This window comes from Ursus arctos, unplaced genomic scaffold (genome assembly GCF_023065955.2).
Source record: "Ursus arctos isolate Adak ecotype North America unplaced genomic scaffold, UrsArc2.0 scaffold_25, whole genome shotgun sequence".
NCBI lineage: Eukaryota > Metazoa > Chordata > Mammalia > Carnivora > Ursidae > Ursus > Ursus arctos.
Genome location: NW_026622930.1, coordinates 15,437,144 through 15,454,449, shown reverse-complemented (window position 1 = coordinate 15,454,449; position 17,306 = coordinate 15,437,144).

Sequence of the window (17,306 nt, the reverse complement as noted above, 5' to 3'; positions counted from 1 at the left end):
ATGCAAAAAGAAGGAGAAAAAGGAGGAGTTGGGGGAGGAGGAGGAGGACCAGAGAGGAGGAGGGGAGAAGAAATGGCACAAGTCCCAGAAGAAAACATGAATGAATTCTCCCTTTAATTTCAATGTAGAGGAAGGTTTTCTAACTATGACTTGGAATCCAAAGTCCATAAAAGAAAAGATTGATAAATGTGATTGCATGGAATTTTTTTAAGATTTGTGCAGAGAGAAAAAAACCACCAAAAACAAAATCAAAAGATAATTAAAAAAAAAAAAAAAGAAGGCAATTGATCCAGTGGAAAAAATATTTGGAAAAGATAACACACACATAATGACTAATATCCCTAAAGTTTTTTTCAAAATCTCTTAAGTACATCAAAAGATTAAAATCCTCCCAGAAAAGCAGGAAATAAGACATCAACAGACGATTCACAAAAAAAGATATGAAAATGAATACTTACACACACATAAACAATGTTAAAATTCACTCCTAATTAGAAAAATGCAAATGAAAACAACACTGAGATACGGTTTCTTCCCCATGACGCTGACAAAAATTCAATGTATAAGAACAGATCTGTTAGTAAAGTTTTGAGGAAATAAGCATGTTCAGACACCACTGGTACAAAAGCACACTGGAACCAACCCCTATAAAGGAAGCTGACAATGCCTCACGAAATTAATTGTGAAATTACACGTGGGCTCCTCTATCCCACTTCTAGGAGCTTACCCTGCAACTATGCCTCCAACAATACAAAAAGTACATATTCGAACGGTTATTTATTACAGCATGATTTCTAAGTTACAAAGGTTGGAAATAACCTAAATAACCCTACTTGGAGAGTGGTTGAATGAACTGGTGCCCTCCCTCACTGGAGTCCTAATGCAGCTATGAAAAACCATGAGCTAGAGCTCTGTAATCTGCCGTAAACTGATATTCAGGACATATGATTAAATAAAGAACAATCCAAGTACAAAGCACTACCTTTCCAGTAAGAAAGTATATAAAAACATATCAATGTATGCATGCATCTCTTGGGGAAAAAAAAAAAATATGAGGACAGACCAGAAACGAATGAGATTAGTGCCTACGGAACGGGGGTGGAAATGAGGTTGGGAAAATAGGGAACTGAGAATGAGTGGAGGGGGTGAAGGGCTAGTGACCCTCCATCGAAGGTATCTGTCTGCATAGTTCTGATGCCGAAAGGCATGGTTCTGCTGCGCGTACCTAAGAAATAAAGAAACAATTAAAACCAAGCAGGGTGTAGAGAAAACCCCAAATGGAACAGCAACAGATGAGCCTAAGCGCACTGCAAATGAGGAACATCATGTCACCGAGGTAGGGAAGGAAAATCTCTAAACTAAGGAGGTTGGAAAAATGGTGTTTTGACTACCTACTGTAAGGCTAAGAACAAATAGCACTGAACATAAAATTGTGTTTTCCTTAGTAAGTTTTTTCCAGGGAATTGGGTTAGCAACTGTAAAACGACACCATGCGTATACTAGCATTGAGCAAATAAGTAAATATAGTGTGGGCCATCAGAATGTGATTTTCTATTATCGGAAAGGCGTCCCAAATAAAGAAGGAAGGCTAGGCTGACGCGTGTAGAGAAGATTGAGTCAGAAGTATCAATTTGAACTCCTGGTTTTATGTATGTTGATGGGTAGAAATACAGATGTGCCTATGTTCTATCTTCTACTGCTGGCTGAAAGGGCCTAGAAACATAGCGCCTGGAGGGCATAAGCACACCCAGGATCCAGATTTTACTTTCTAAATACCATTCTTTGTAAGAGAATCAAGAGCTCCTCCAGAAACTGATTGATACCAGAGCTGCTACAAGTAAATTACAAGATAAACATTGGAATATTTTGTGGTGCCAGAAGGTAAAGACATTCTCAATGATCAGGAGAGTATATTTAGAGGACACAAGAGCCAACTTAAAGGAATCTGCCAGTGCTCAAATCTGGGACCATTTGAACACCAAAATAAATAATGATAGTGATGGATTTTAACCCAGAATATAAATATAAATATCCATGAATCCATTCTTGTATAAGTAGATGAATACGTAAGCCGATGGGAAAGATGGGGCAGCTCTTCATTGCAGTAGAATTCCAATTAATAATAAATCATTAATTAGAATTCCCATTAATAAATGGAATTCCAAATAAATAGAAGAACGATAGAAACAGGAGATCTCCACTAGACAAAACAATACAGTAATGATAGTATAGACAAGACTCAATCAAGAAAGGATGCTAAAATTAGTGAGTAGAAAGCATGGTGAAGAAGGAGATCTGTGCATAGTCCCTAGTTATCTCCCCAAAAGTTACTTATTAATTACAAAGGGAAACCTGGCCACTTAACAGTGAACAAACCTGACAAAGACCATGATAACCGAATGATCCTAGTACCACGTCATCGACAGTACTAAGAGATAGCAACATCATGTACCCCCTGACATTATATACAGACATTATATGATATACATTATATATCACTTCTGTCATATTCTTACCCCAAATACATAACCTCAGGTATCATGAGGAAACATCAGACAGATTTAAACTGACCAAAAAAAAAAAAAGAAAGAAAGAAAGAAAAGCTAGAAAACAAGGTGCCCGTCCTTTTTAAATGTCTCCAGGTAATGAAAAAGAACAACTAAGAAATAGTCACAGATTATAGAAAAGATATGACAACTAAATGCAATGTGGGATCCTGGACTGGACCCTGTTCCACAAAGTTTCTTTGTGAAGAAACTAGTGAAATAAAAATAAAATCTGTAGGTTAGTGAATAGTACCGTGACAATGCTAATTTCCCCAACGCTAAGGACTATGCAATGGTTATGTAACTTGCCAACACTGGGAATGCAGTACATGGGAACTCCGTTATTTCCGTAACTTCTAGAAGTTAAAATTTTATTTCCAAAAAAAAAGGGGGGGGACAAAGAAATGTTTAAAATTGTACCATGAAATAAAGCCAACAAAGAGATTGGTTTACTATCTCGATTTAATAAAAAAGGACTATATTTCACTATTACATGCAGTAAAAATTAAACATGAAAGTGATAGGCTTCAAGACAGGGAGGACAGAATCACACACACCTCAGCCTGGAAACACAAAGAAATATGAAAGAGCCAACAGCCCATTTATGAAGGAGACCTAAGTACGGACACGGTATAACTAACTTCTGGATGGGGAGACCATATTACTACAATGTGGACTTGGTTGGTTTTACTTATCTTGATTAAAAACAAGTGGTTTTATGCTGACAAGAAACAAATAGAAACATTCCACATTTACATCCATGAACATTTGATCTTCCTACCATGTTTGCCCATCAAGGAAATTAGAACAGCAGATGTCCTCCACACGTACTATTTCCCACCACTACCATCCCCAACTCGGAGCCTACGTGAAAAGAAACACTTGTCCTATGAAACTGGATTCTCTGATGACTGACTGCCATACAAAACTGAAGGAATAGAGCGAGACGGGTCCCAAAAAAATTAACAACAAGTGCAATCTGCATTGATTATTACGTTTCATTTCCTGGAAATAACCCCAATGGTGGAATATTTTCATTCAGTTAGTTATTGCCATTGGGATCGACCTGGTTGAGTGAATTCCACACTATTTTTTTTCCAAATTTTAATATGGAAATTTTCAAATAGAAAAATGAACAAATTTCACAGTGAACACCATTTAAGTTTCACCATTAATATTTTACTCTACTTGCTTATTATTTACCTATTTACATGACATCCCTTCATCCCCCCATCCATCTTATTTTTTGATGCATTTCAAAGTAAGTAGTAGATATCCATACATTTTCCCCTAAACATTTCAGCATTCATCTCATTAAATTCCAATGGAACCATCCTGCTTTCTGGGTCTACTAGTTACAACCGTGGTTTGTGGCTCTCGGGTTCTATCCTTGCCTCTGCTGACCTTGCGTGTAAATTAAGCCTGATCTGCAAAGCTGATCATGTAAGGGGTCCTGAAATCCTAGCGGTGATCCCCTCCTGCTGTGCTTGGCAGGCTCTTGACTTAGAGTCACTGTGCTGCATGAAACACCTACCTACTCTCAGGGAGGTTGAAAGAACGGAGGAGTGATGACATTTTCATGGGCATGGATAGTGTTCCAGCATAGGAACTGCTGAATACGAAATTAAATTGACAGTACATGGCGGTCCAATAAGGACATTCACTCCGTAATAGTCTATTCAAATTTTTATATGTACATGACTTCATCTAAGGAGAGTTCCTAGCTTACACATTTTCAGAGAAATCAGTAACTCTAAAAATATTGAGGGCCCCTGGTCTAATGTGTCCCCCCTCCAGAGATGGTGCGTTAGTAATGTCAGATTGCATTATCTCTTTTCCCTGCCACATCCCACAGTTGGCTTATATTTAGCTTAATTCAACCGAAACTCTAATTTATTTTCCCCACATTACACTTTTAGTGTAGATCATTTTTGTTTATTTGTCTATCCTGGTGATTAGTGAGTAACTTTGTCCATTAAGATGAGTTGGATGCATCATTAACCAGAGAAAAAGAGAAAACAGGTAGTGGGAAGTCCATAGTTGGTGGTATTTATGACATCCCTCAGAGTGTGAATAAAAGAAAGATGGTTCTGGCATCATGACGTTGGGCTTAACCCTATGACTCACAATTGGGAAGACTTCGGCAAGCTACAACTTCCAACTACTTTCTGTGCAGAAACATCCACCAAGAAGTAACAGCTACAGGAAAGTGTTTTGGATTTATCACTGACAAATCTGTTGGGGTGCTGGATCCTGGACCACTTCCTCCATACTGTCTGAATCTCCCACAGAACCCAGCACAATACCATCCCCAGAACAGGGGCTCAGGAAGCCCTTATTTTACTGGAACATTCCCATGAAGAAACAGTTTGGAATTCACCTTTGTTGCAATGATATTAACCTTCTTGAGGACCAATGTTTTGGACACAGTAAGACTAAAACTTTTAATTCATGTATGCAAATGCAGTTAAAGTGATCACTGGGGATTTAGAGTTAATGAAACCATATTTTCTAATTTTGCCATTCTAAACCAGCCTCCTCTACTTTCAAGAGGGAATATCACATTTAGGAATATCATGTTAAGACTTTAATTCCTTCTCGCATCAGTTCTGTTAATAACGAACTATATGCTCTCTCACAGCGGGTCTCCCCATGGGGGAAATGCTTTCCGGTAGTGACTGCCTGCCGTTGGAGGCCATGGAGAGGCCCACTGTGAACTTGCTCTGAGCTCAGAAGGACACAGAACTAAGACTGATTACACAATCGGTCCTAGATCATGTATCTGAAGAAATCCTAATCCCAAACTCTCTGAAAGAGCCAGAGCACATAGAAAAATAAGTGTTAGTTTGGTAATGGCAATATTTGTGGAGTGACTACCCAGAGCTGGTACCTTTGTGCTTCGTGCTTACAACTCTGTAAGCTAGTTAGTTACTATTATTATCCCCATTTTACTGATGGGAACACTGAGGCTCAGATAAGTTTTACAGTTAAACTCTCTGTATCGTAACCCAGCCGAGTTTAATCTGGGAACAGAGTCTTAATCCTACATAGGAATATCTTCTGTAAATGGCAGAGTCTATCTCTCTGGCATGGTTGAGTGGACAGAGAAGTAACCCTGGTGAGCTGAAGTCCTCCATAAAGAGTATTGTTTCAGAACAGAGCCTAAGAGCAGGTCTCTGCTGCTCTCTAGTGGCCACTGACCACACTGTTTTTCCTGGAATGTCAACTGCCCTCCTTGCAGAGCTGGGGGCAATTGGCCAAATGAGCAGTAGCTAATATTTGAATGTACACACACTAAAACAAAATACAAGAAATTATTTCTTCTGCTCCCTTATCACTATTAAGTAATTCAACATTTGGGCGGGTGTTGTGTCTTCTTTTTTTTTAGGAAAAGTAGTTTTTTGAGGAGCTGAGAAGTTTGCCTTGTCTTCATCTATTTGCCTGAATTAGATACAAATAACTTCAAGACCTTCCTCTGCCATCTTCATTCCCCACTTCCTATTCGCCTACACTTCAAATTTCACCTTAGCCTGCCCCTTCCCTCCCCCTCTTGGGCCACTCACATGCTGATTTGTGTACCTGCCATCTCTTAATCTCTCATGCTGTTTTGCTGTTTCATCAATAGTGGTATTAGATTTTATCTAACAGAACCACAGGATCCCCCTGTTCTGATTTAAATATAAAGGAACACATGAGTTTGGGATAATAATAACTATCTTTATTCTCTTCCAAAAAGTCCAAAAATTCTGCAGCATTAAAGAAGTAAAAGCAACTAGGGAGAATAAAATAGTGACCTATAGTAAATGCCAAGAGGTATTAAATTGATGGATGGGTACTGGAAGAGATGGGTCACTTTCCACTCCATTCAAAGACAGATGGTAAGAAAATGTATCATCTATAATTTACTTCTTGTACCTACATGGATAGTGATTTTTTTCCCAACTAATGAGTAATAGGCTCCCTAGTGGTAAATATTATTCATGATTATAATCATTAAATAAATATATTTCAGCTTTATGAAGACCTTTGAATATTCATTAAGGCCTTGTTAAAGGATCTCTATTTACCCCCAAAACATCTCAGAGTTATTTTTGCCTTCCTCTAAAACAGAGGTATCAGCACCTCTTCTCCAGAGTTCTTGGAGTTAACTTTTGCTTTTCACTGTCTCCCTGGAAACAGCATGTTGTCTCAGTGTGGAACTATTTCAGTAAGAGGAGACAAAAGAACATAAAGTTCCGAACTTTTCTGTGGAGGAAGGGAAGAAGCAGAATACAGCGGGGGGTTAGAATTCTTCTCGAATGTTCAGAGCATGGCTGAGAGAGGATTGTGGCTGCTCTTAGCAGCTCTATAGCAGTCAGGGAAGTTAAAAAAAAAAAAAAAAAACCTGCTTTGTAGAAGACGCTATAACAGTCAGTAAACAAGCAGTTATGCTCATCCTGGAAACCTGACACAGAGGTGGTAGGTATGATTTTTAAAGTTCTAGAAAATTCTCAGGTCCAAACAAAACCTGTCTGCTTGCTACATGCTGGTTCGTGAAATTATATGAGGGTGTGGTTAAGCCTTTTTTAACCCATGACCCCTTAGGATAAGCATATCTCAAGGCCTCCTGCAATATTGCTTAAGAGTTAAAATTAAATACCTTACCAAAAAACAATGACCCAGCTCTGTAACAAATAAGGCATAATCAATATCCTAGCCTCTCACTCTCTCAGATTAGTCCTCCCAGAATATAGACTCTGAAGCAGAAATTTACAGGAGTAATCATACTGGAAGGTATTTCAGGATCACCCCTCGGGTGTGTTGAGAGAGGAGCAGTAAAAAAGCAAGATTGGGCAGAGACAGATGTTGAATTGCAGGGCAGGCATGACAGAGGCCTACACTGATTCCATAAGGAGCTCTGGAACTGACATGGCTCTTCCACGTTGTCCTGAATTGAGGCAAGAAGCCCAGGCTTTTGTATCCTGTTTTTATAAAAGTCACTGGATAAGGGCGATGCCTGGGGAAGAAGGGACATGACCTTGGACAAGGCAGCACTCTTAAGCCAGGGACAATTCTTAGGAGGGACAGAGCTGTGAGCTGTCAATAATTAACACACCCAGCCGTTTGGGTGACAAGTGTCCTCTCCTAAAAGGAGGACACAGCCGAGTACCAGAGCATCTACTATGCTCACCAGTGAGTTTAGTATCCTTCATCCTTATGACAGGAAGCAGGAGGGACCCGGGTAGCAGCCCCCCAACTAAAGGCCTACAACTATCAGTATAGTCATTCTGTCATCCGAAGTCTCAGAGCACAAAGGTAGTTTCCCCTAACCAAACTCACACAACACTCCAGAGGAAGAGTTAGGACCAGAGCGGAGGTCACCAATTTCTCCTCCAGTTCTCTAAGCAGATGAAAACTCAGCCCTTCTTAGTCAATCACACTGGCCTACCTATAAATCCCAAGGAACGCCCATTGATCCAACACCCCCGAGAAAGTATTATAGTTTACAACTACAGAAAGCCACTTTATCTCGGTGACCAGTCTTCCACTATAATTCTTTGCTGGACTTGACATGCTGGAACGGAGAGTGATTTCAGTAAGAATGCAGATTCACTCATTATGTAACCTTGAGTTGTAAATGTTCTAGAAGATTCACTGCAAAAACGGGCAACATGGAAGATTAGACTTTTGTAGTGGGTTATGGTACCAACACCCTACAGATTCTGGAAACTGGATACAACTCTCCTGGCTTAATCTCCTACCTTGCATATCAAGGGTTTGTCATCTGCTCTTGAAACAGAGAGCGTGGGAGCCCATTTTCCTACTCTTAGTAGGATCATGCAGATATTTTTATATTGTGTAACCCACATCAGCTCTGGCTGCTTCACACAAGGCAACTCACAGAAACCAGCTCAGGTTTCACTTTACACCTCACATCTGAACCCCCCTGAATTCCATTGTGTTTATCACTTCATTGGAAACCCTGTTTGATTGGCTGACAGAAACTATATTTACGAGCTCCTCCAAGAAGCATCTCTTCATGTATGAATAATAAACTAACAGGCAAACTTGGCAGTTTTTGTGAAAATGGGAAATTTGTGAGCCAGTTAATAGGATTTTAATAGACCAGGCCTTGCTTTGAGTGTTGTGCATTTGCTGAGATTTCGCCCCGTCGTTTTGACCCTCAGCTAAAATTTCCTGTTCAGGCAAACACAGAAACCACTTTGTCCAACCTTCACCAGGCAGCAGAGAATCTGCAGCTCTGTCTACACCTCTACCAAAGCTGTGATGGATCTCTAAGTTAAAGACTGGGAATCAAATTTATTTACAACTCATCAGTGGCAAGAGAAAACAATGCTCTTCTCCTTAACTAGCCCAGGCTGATGACTGACCCCACTTTGTTTTTAGTCAGAGGACCTATGGAAAGAGTCAGAACAATTCACTTCTTGGTTCCAGTTCAGGCTTTGTCGAGAGAGAGACAGAAAATCATTACCAGTTGGAAAGAGTTCAGCTATTTATAGAAAATGATTAGAAGCTCTCTACCCTGGTCCTGTGGTCAGCTGTCCACAGTCCCCCAAATCACCCTCACAATTTACACTTTTGTCGGTAGAGAGTATTAAACCGTCAGAACAAGCCTTTCACCCTGTCACAGTAGAGGCGAACGCAAAAGCTTGGAGCTCAGTGTGACTGTGGAAAAGACCTTGAGGACTGAAAGGACATGCAGGAGGAATTCCACATTGATGCTGCGTCCCCAGTAGAAACTTAACCTTCTCTGGAAGAAAGTATTCACTTGTGGAAGTGCCACATGGAGGCCATTTTGACATTTTCAGAGAGGCCAATGGATTCTGGGAAATTGGTCTTTTCTGTCCTTGCTTGGCACAGATACACTTCATCCATTTTCCCAAGTATCATCTTTTAGTAATGCTGCTCTTTGCATCCCCACATCTGAGCCTTCCCATTCCTACTTTCCACCTACAGCATCCTTGGCAATTCAAACTCTATCTGCGCCCAGCTCGACTCTCACCTCTCCCTTCACTCCCAAGACCACCATGTTTCCTTCTCTGATTTTTCCCACAAGAGTTTTCATACCTATCACAGAAGTTGACACTTAGGTACACCCCTGTATGTGAACATTGTTTTCTGTGTTCCTGGCACTCATAGCTTCGGCATCTAGTGCTCTGGCGTCATGCATACGACCTAATGCTTACTGCACCTCAGCTGCTCCTGCCTTGCTCCCCTGGCTCTCTGCTCTCACTATCTTCATGCCATTGCTCCTGCCCCCTCATGAAATCTGTTCCCTGCCGTTCCTCTGCATGTGTCCTGGTTTCTGCCACATCCTGCTGGGCTGGCTTCTCTGCATGTTTCATATTCACACTTGCAAAGAGTAAACACGTGTCGGGCCCGGCAGCTCGTTTCCTGAGCCTACTGCAGCTCTCACAGCAACCTGCGTCTAGACCACACTGGCCTCCCCATTGTACTTGTCCTCATTCCCATTAGCCATGGCTGGGATGCCAGGGTCACGTGGTGCCACAAACGGTGACCTGGTGCAAGGAACCATGCAAACAGGGGTGAGGATGTGGTAAGAACTGGGCACATCTGGAAGACAATGTCCCCAAAGCCATGTTCACAGTTCCTGCCCCTCTGCATCCCCTCAATATACCATCATGGCATGTGGAAATAGATATTTTAAAGTCTTTTTTTTTTAACTTTACTTGCAACTCATGGTAGACAACTCATGACCTACCTCCATCCTTTGTAAAGTGCAGTATCTACTGTTATACCTCAACATTTCTCTACTCTGTCATTTTCCCCCAATCATTTCTGAAAACTAAAGTCCTTGCTTCATTCAAATTTTAACTCAAATTGAATGTCTTTAGGATAGCTCTCTTGGTTAAATATTCTTGGTCAGTCATGTAGACAAAAGCACATCTGGTGAAGGCAGAATGTTTTTTGAGTGTTTGCATAACTTCTGGATTGCCCAATGAAGTGGCTGCCACATAAGACGGGCCAAAATGGTTGTCCAATTGCATTAAATTCCATAACAACAGGATGGAATCTTAGTGTAGGAAACAACCACAGAAGCTGTATGGTTCAATCTTTAATTCAGCGTCATGCCTGAAAAATAGTCATTCAGGCCCAAAAAGGAAAATCCCAATTATGGAAAGATCAACTCTCAGCAGAAAGGCTCTCTGTACATTGAGCCAAAATCCATCTTCCTATTATGTCCACTCATTTGTCTTAATTCTAAATAAGACTCAATGCAGAGAAAGCGTAATTTTATTTTCCACATAAAAGTCTGTTAAATATTTAAAGATAGCAATTGAGCATTTCCCAAGTGGTTTTCCCAGGCTAAATATGCAAAATTAGCTGACTCAGAGATTCTTTTTGCTTTGGTTTTACTTTATATAATAAGGTATCATTGATTACAGTAGTAATAGCAATAGGAAGCCCTCAACCGGCCATTCATTCTGCATGTGGCAGAGTTTTAAAATTCGTATTATTCATAGTACCCTCCTCTGGCTGCACCTTGCAATATTCTTTCTGAATATTCCCATATTTGGTCCCCTTATTTAATAGGACTATATAATAAATCTATGATCATGTGATTCAAATAAAATAATGAATGAAGTTCATGTTTGGTTGTCATCTGCACTGCCTGCCCTCCTCAATCACTTCCATGGCTGAGTTGTGCTGTAACTGCCATGTTCACTATTATACTCCCTGTTCCTAGCACCTTCATAGATTCTTCATAACACCAGCATGCTGACTGGCACTATAGCTGTTAAGCAAAAACACATGGTTTAATGAATGACTCACAGGAAGTTCAACCCTTAGCCCTTTGCCACAGCTTATATTCTTCTAAGCCTAGAATAGTCTATCCTCTGATTTTACTTTTAACTAACTTAAACCATGCTAAATTCCATCCTATTAGATTTGGTTCATGATGCCAGTCTATGAAAATACATTTGAATCATGCATTAGTCACAAAAGCTTAATCTCTTCCTTCTAACATTGCATCAGTCACATATTTGGTAATCATGCTTGATGTGTCCTCCATGAAGCCATGAATTAAATATTAAACAGGACAGAGCCAACAACAAAGTTCTCTGGCGTATCGCTGTGATCCACTCCCCAGGCTACCATAATCCATTAATCAAACTCTCTGAGTAAAGTGACTGAACTGACACAAATCTATCAGATTAACCATCTAGCCTATGCTTCTCCTTCTCCACAAAAGGACATAAAATAATTTGTCAAATGCTTTTCTGAAGCCAAGGCATTATGGGATATATTAGCAGTGTGCTCCCTCTCAAGTTCCTTTAAAGCAAGAATTTCTCTATGGAGATGTAGAAATGGTCTCACCAAGAAGGCCTTTCCTATCTCTACGACGCTAAGATAATTCATAGCCACATGGAACCTCATATCTTACCTCTACAGGGAACCTCTACAGGGTCTGTCTATGAGCTCTGCATTACTGCTTATTGAATGCCTGCCAAATATAAGACTGCCCAGTGAGGGATGTATGGCATCTAGTGAAATGAACTTCATCGCAACCCCATTCATGGGTATTCTTATCTGCATGACAAAGGGGAGAAAATTGAGGCACGGAAACGCTAAGTAATTTCCCTGAGTTCCAATAGGTAATAATATCTGTTGCCATGTGACTTATGTTATCACCAGGGCTGGCCACTTAATTTGCAGAATGAAAATTGAAATGAAAAGTGAAAATGAAGTGAAAAATGAAAATGAAGGGCCCCTTGTTAGGAACTGACAGAATTCATATGTTGAAATCCTAAACCCCCAAGGTGATGGTATTAGGAGGTGGGGCTTTTGGAGGTGATTAGGCTCTGCCCCAGTGAGGTCTCCCATCCCTTCCATCATGTGAGGACACAGCAAGGAGACGCTGTCCATGAACCAAGAAGAGGGTCCTCGCCAGATACCTAATTTCCCAGCCTCAAAACTGTGAGCAATAAATTTGTGTTGTTTATAAGCCACTCAGTCCATGGTATTCTGTTAGAGCAGCCTGGATAAACTAAGACACCCCTTGTTCTAAAGCAGGAAGAAAAGGGTGTTGTTAATGCACTAAAATATAAGGCTTTTTTCTTTTCTTCCACAATCTCTCAACGTGTCATGATTTTTTTTTTTATTTGCAACTTAATGTCATTCTCAGTAAAGGAACATGAAAATTTTAAAGTATTGAGCATGAGTTTTACTGTTCATCTTTACATTATGCAATGCCAGTATTAAATGCATATGTAAGTGCATGTAATTGGCATGTGAAATTACAGACATTACACAATCTGTAGTCAGTAACTCACACATGTATACGCATTTCCTTCTTACCAGAAGAGTGGAAATTCTGCACAAAACAACTTAACTGTTTTTACTTCACTTCTAGATACTGCACGTTCTACCAACACTGTCTACCTTTGGCTTATTGATGAGTAAGGAAGGACTGAAAGGAAAATGAGTTGCTCTATCTTTCCTGTTCCTCCTAGGTCATGACTTTCAATGGCAGTAACGTGACTGAGAAAGGATAGGATATGGTTCTTTGATCCTTAGTGTTCCCCAGAATGCCACTGCCTTCCTTCTGTGTTCAAGGAGAATTCGGGTTGAGAGCGCATGGCCGCTCTGGGCTGTTAGTGCCCCACTTACTCAGTTGTTGATATAACACAATTAACTTGTACTCACTTGGAGCCTTGCTGAACTCCCACACATGGGGGTCTGCTGGAACTCTGCGTTCATGGGTGATGACAAACGTTATACGCAAGTGACAGACACATATGCCCCTACTCACACACATGATCCATTGTCTCATTAGACTTCACTTAAGAAACACAAGTTCAAAGGTAAAATCATTAAGAACTTCAAGACAGAAACAGCACAGCATTAAGTCAGACCACGAGGGCCTGAGTGTCTGACTGTACGGGTCGTTCATCCATGAAGCTGACCCTCCTATCACCACCGATCACTAGACCCCTGATTACCTCCGAGATCTCCCCTCCTGCTCTCCATTCCCTTGCTCGCCACCCTCCAAACTCTTTGGACATTTTTCTCCTTTAAAAGTTTTCAAAGCAATTTCATGCACTTCCTGTGCCCTCTGCCTGGCAAGCCTTCTCCCACTATGTTCACATGCTCCACTCCTCATCGTTCAGACGTCAGCTCCAATGTCAAGTTTCAGACTCCCCCCCCCCCCGAGAGTGCTCTCCAATGCTCCCCCATCCCTCTGTCATGCTCTGCTATTTTATCTTCTTCACGCCACATGTAATCATCTGAATGCATCTCATGCCTTGCCTTGTTCACTGCCTGTCTCTTCCAAGAGAATGTAGGCTCTAGGAGAGCCATGCCGTTTTTCTGATACACTCACCACTGGGTTCAGCTCCTAAAACCTTACCTGGCACAGGGTAGTTGCTCAATACATATTTATGGAATGCTTAACCAAATCAATGAATCATTATGCCTATGCTAGACCACACCTCATGCTCCCTTCTGAATAAATATTAATTAAATTATCAATGTGCATAAGATGACTCATTTAGTAGAATGCAAGGCCCTTGAAAGGAGAGAATTATGCAAAAAAAATTAACTATGACAGAGGAGGTAAGATCAATTACTTAAAAACAGGTATGTGGAAATGGCCAAATGTTCCCCTCCACCCTTGCTCATTTTTCTTTTCCTTTTCTTGCAGTAAAACCATAATATCGAGCCAGTAACAGCCCAGCTGTTGCCATAACAACAGACTCTGCGGACACAAACTTTCAGCCGAGATGAAACCACATGATGGAGAAAGAATTGTTTGGCCAAGGCCTATCGGAAATAATTACAAAGATGACAGAGGAAAGAATTAGCCAAGTAAATTGGTTTTGAACAACTGCATCTTCTTAGGCAGATAAGAAAATAGAAGATAAAGCTGAATCACACCTAAGAATATATATCTGTGATGGAAAGTCACACAAAGTCAAAAGAAAAAATTTTTTTCAATTTTGTAAGGAAATAAAGTTAAGTATAAGCTGATCTGGAAGAAATAGCACCCTTCAGACACTTGGGCCACTTCTAATTCAAGTTGAAACTGAACTGGCCTGGCTTTGCCTCCATTTCAGTATGTTTTTACACAATTGCAGAGTTCTTGAAAAATTGTGGGTAAATCAAATATCTAAAAATCAAATCAGAATTCAAGTGCACTGGCTGTTTTGATTTTTAAAGGAACTTTGGAAAAATCCTTCTGTAAAGCAAATAGTTCCTTTGTTATAGGACCAGACCTTCCCTCATGTATAAAGCTTATAAGTTTTTCATGATAAATATTATGAAAGCCAAGTTCTCTCAGTGACCAAACCGGGGTTATTTAACTGATTTTTTTCAAATGGCATCACGTTTGGGGAAGTTTGTCCACACAAAACCGGGGAAATGACTGTTTGCAAGCATCAAACTCACTACGGAAATGTCTTTTCTTTTTTTTAAGTTCTCTGAATTCATTTCTTGAAGAGCATACACAAATCAAATCCCCCGATGATTGCCAAATGAGCTGTTTGTTTTCTCTTACACGTTCCTCCTCTTCTCCATTTTCTCTTTGTCACTGTCAACATAGACCTCACCTTGGTGACTTTTGGGACATTTGGGGGTTTGATTTCTGCTAGTCAGGAATTCTGTTCCCTTGCCTCAACCTGGACAATCAAACAACGACAACAACAAATCTTGTTTCAACAAAGATGCAGTCTTCTCTAGGCGACACCTCAGGATTTTTGGAGAAATGAGATTATAGAAATTTAATACATACAGAACCACCTAAACCATCTGTGTTAATAAATTAAAGCCTCTTCGGATAAGACTTCAATTTAAAAAGGAGCCATTCACGTGGGTGTGTCCAAACAGTGACTTGTTTGTTCTTTCATCTGCTTCTAGAAGAGGTCATTGCTTAGCTCAGCAATAGAACAACTACAAGCTCTTGTTATAGATTTATACTACATTAAGTTGATTTACTGAAGTCTTCAAAGATAATGCAGGGTGATTTCCATTTTCATGGAAAATTCAACACTGACCTGTATGTATCTCATTTTTCTAAGACACAGTATTGTAGTGGTCATCATGCATGATGACCTGGTACACCCTGAAACCCCACCAGGTTCCAATCCCATAGCTATGTATTTGTTTTCCACAATACTTAGCACCAAGGATAAAAGAAAGAGTTACTGAACTGCCTTACAGGAGCTCATGATGTAATTGGAAAGAAGAGCAAGGCCCAGGAAGTAATTTGACAGTGTGGCTAGGTATGAAGACGGTAGAACAGGCTCTGAGTCCCAAACCTGAACTTCAGAAATGATGGAGCTGAGCATGGTGGGGAGACATAGGAGGTGGAAGAGACTGGGTTGGATCTTAAAGGAGACAAATGTGGCCTGGTGGAGAGGCATGGGGAAAGTATCCTAGGTTAGGAGACTCGTAAAAGGAAAGACCCAATTCTATTCACGATCTGCCATCTGGGGATAGAGTTGAAGATCTTACAGACATTCCGTCACTAGAAAATGCTCATTGCCTCCCTCACCTAGTCTGGTCTGGTCTGGTCTACTCTATCTTTCTGATATTCCACCTCCTGCTCAGCTCCCCTTCCCCAGCCCATCTTCCACCCTGCCTGGGAATGATCTTAAAGCATTTCCACACCCACAACTCATCAGTGGCTCCAACATCCAAACAGCATTGAACAACTGCAGAGATTGCTTTATAACCCACAGCAACACGTGCTCTTTCCTTCCTCCCCATCTCTTCCCCTGTGTGTCACAGAGCAGAGCACAGGAGATACTATTCATCAGCCCTCTCTCCTCCCAGTTTCCAAAAGTTTTCTCAGACATCGTCCCTTCTGGCACCCTGCCTCTTCCTCTCCTCTGCCTACAATTATAAGTCACTTCCAGGAGTGTATCTCTGGCCTTACCAGTGTCATTGCAGATTGTCTTCTAGACCTTTCCAAACTGCCTTCCCCTCCAGTTATCCCCACTTGCACAAACAAAGCAGCCAAGAGGGCTCAAAATTTCCCTTAGGCAGTGGGTAGGAGAAAGGCTAGGAAAACACTTTAAATTGTTCCTGTTGAATACATTATCTCATTCCCAGGGGCCTTTTGATATAGACTCAGTTCTTACAGATAAGGACATGGCCCAAGGCCCGAGTTTAGAAGAGAAGTAGAGTTTATGTCTGGATCTGTTCAACTTTAAAGGTCAGGGTCCCATTGGCAATGGTGCCCTGTCTCCTGTGCCTTGCTCGGATATAGGTGTCCAATAATCCTTCAAGAAAAAAATGCGAAGCAGAGGCTTGGCGGCTCTGAGACTATCGGGCAAGGCACGCACTCAACAGTTAAGTGGATTTTTCTGCACGACAGCGAGGCTGTCAGACAAGCCAGGAGGAAGCCCAGGAGTCCTGCCTCTGCAGCCTCCTCAGACAATTTAAACAGCTTTAGAAACTTCTCACTTAGGGAAATTAGAGGCTTCATACCAGCACCACTGCATGTTTTCAGGAGCTTGTCTCCCTAGAATCTGGAGCAGCTGTGTGCAAATTAATCAGTGATTTGCAGGCTACGTGGAGCCCAGACTGGAGAAACAGCTGGGCATATTTATGAAAGTTTGTCAGGGACGTACCAGTGTGTTCGAAGGTACCTTCTTCGTTAAGTGTCATCTCGCTGGCAAAGAAAAGGAGAAGGCGAGACAGATCCCGCCAGTGTCTAGAGGATTAATGAAAGCCTGGCAGAAATCTGAAGCCGAATATCTCTTCTCGTTCTAATTTAGGCGGCGATTTATGGGA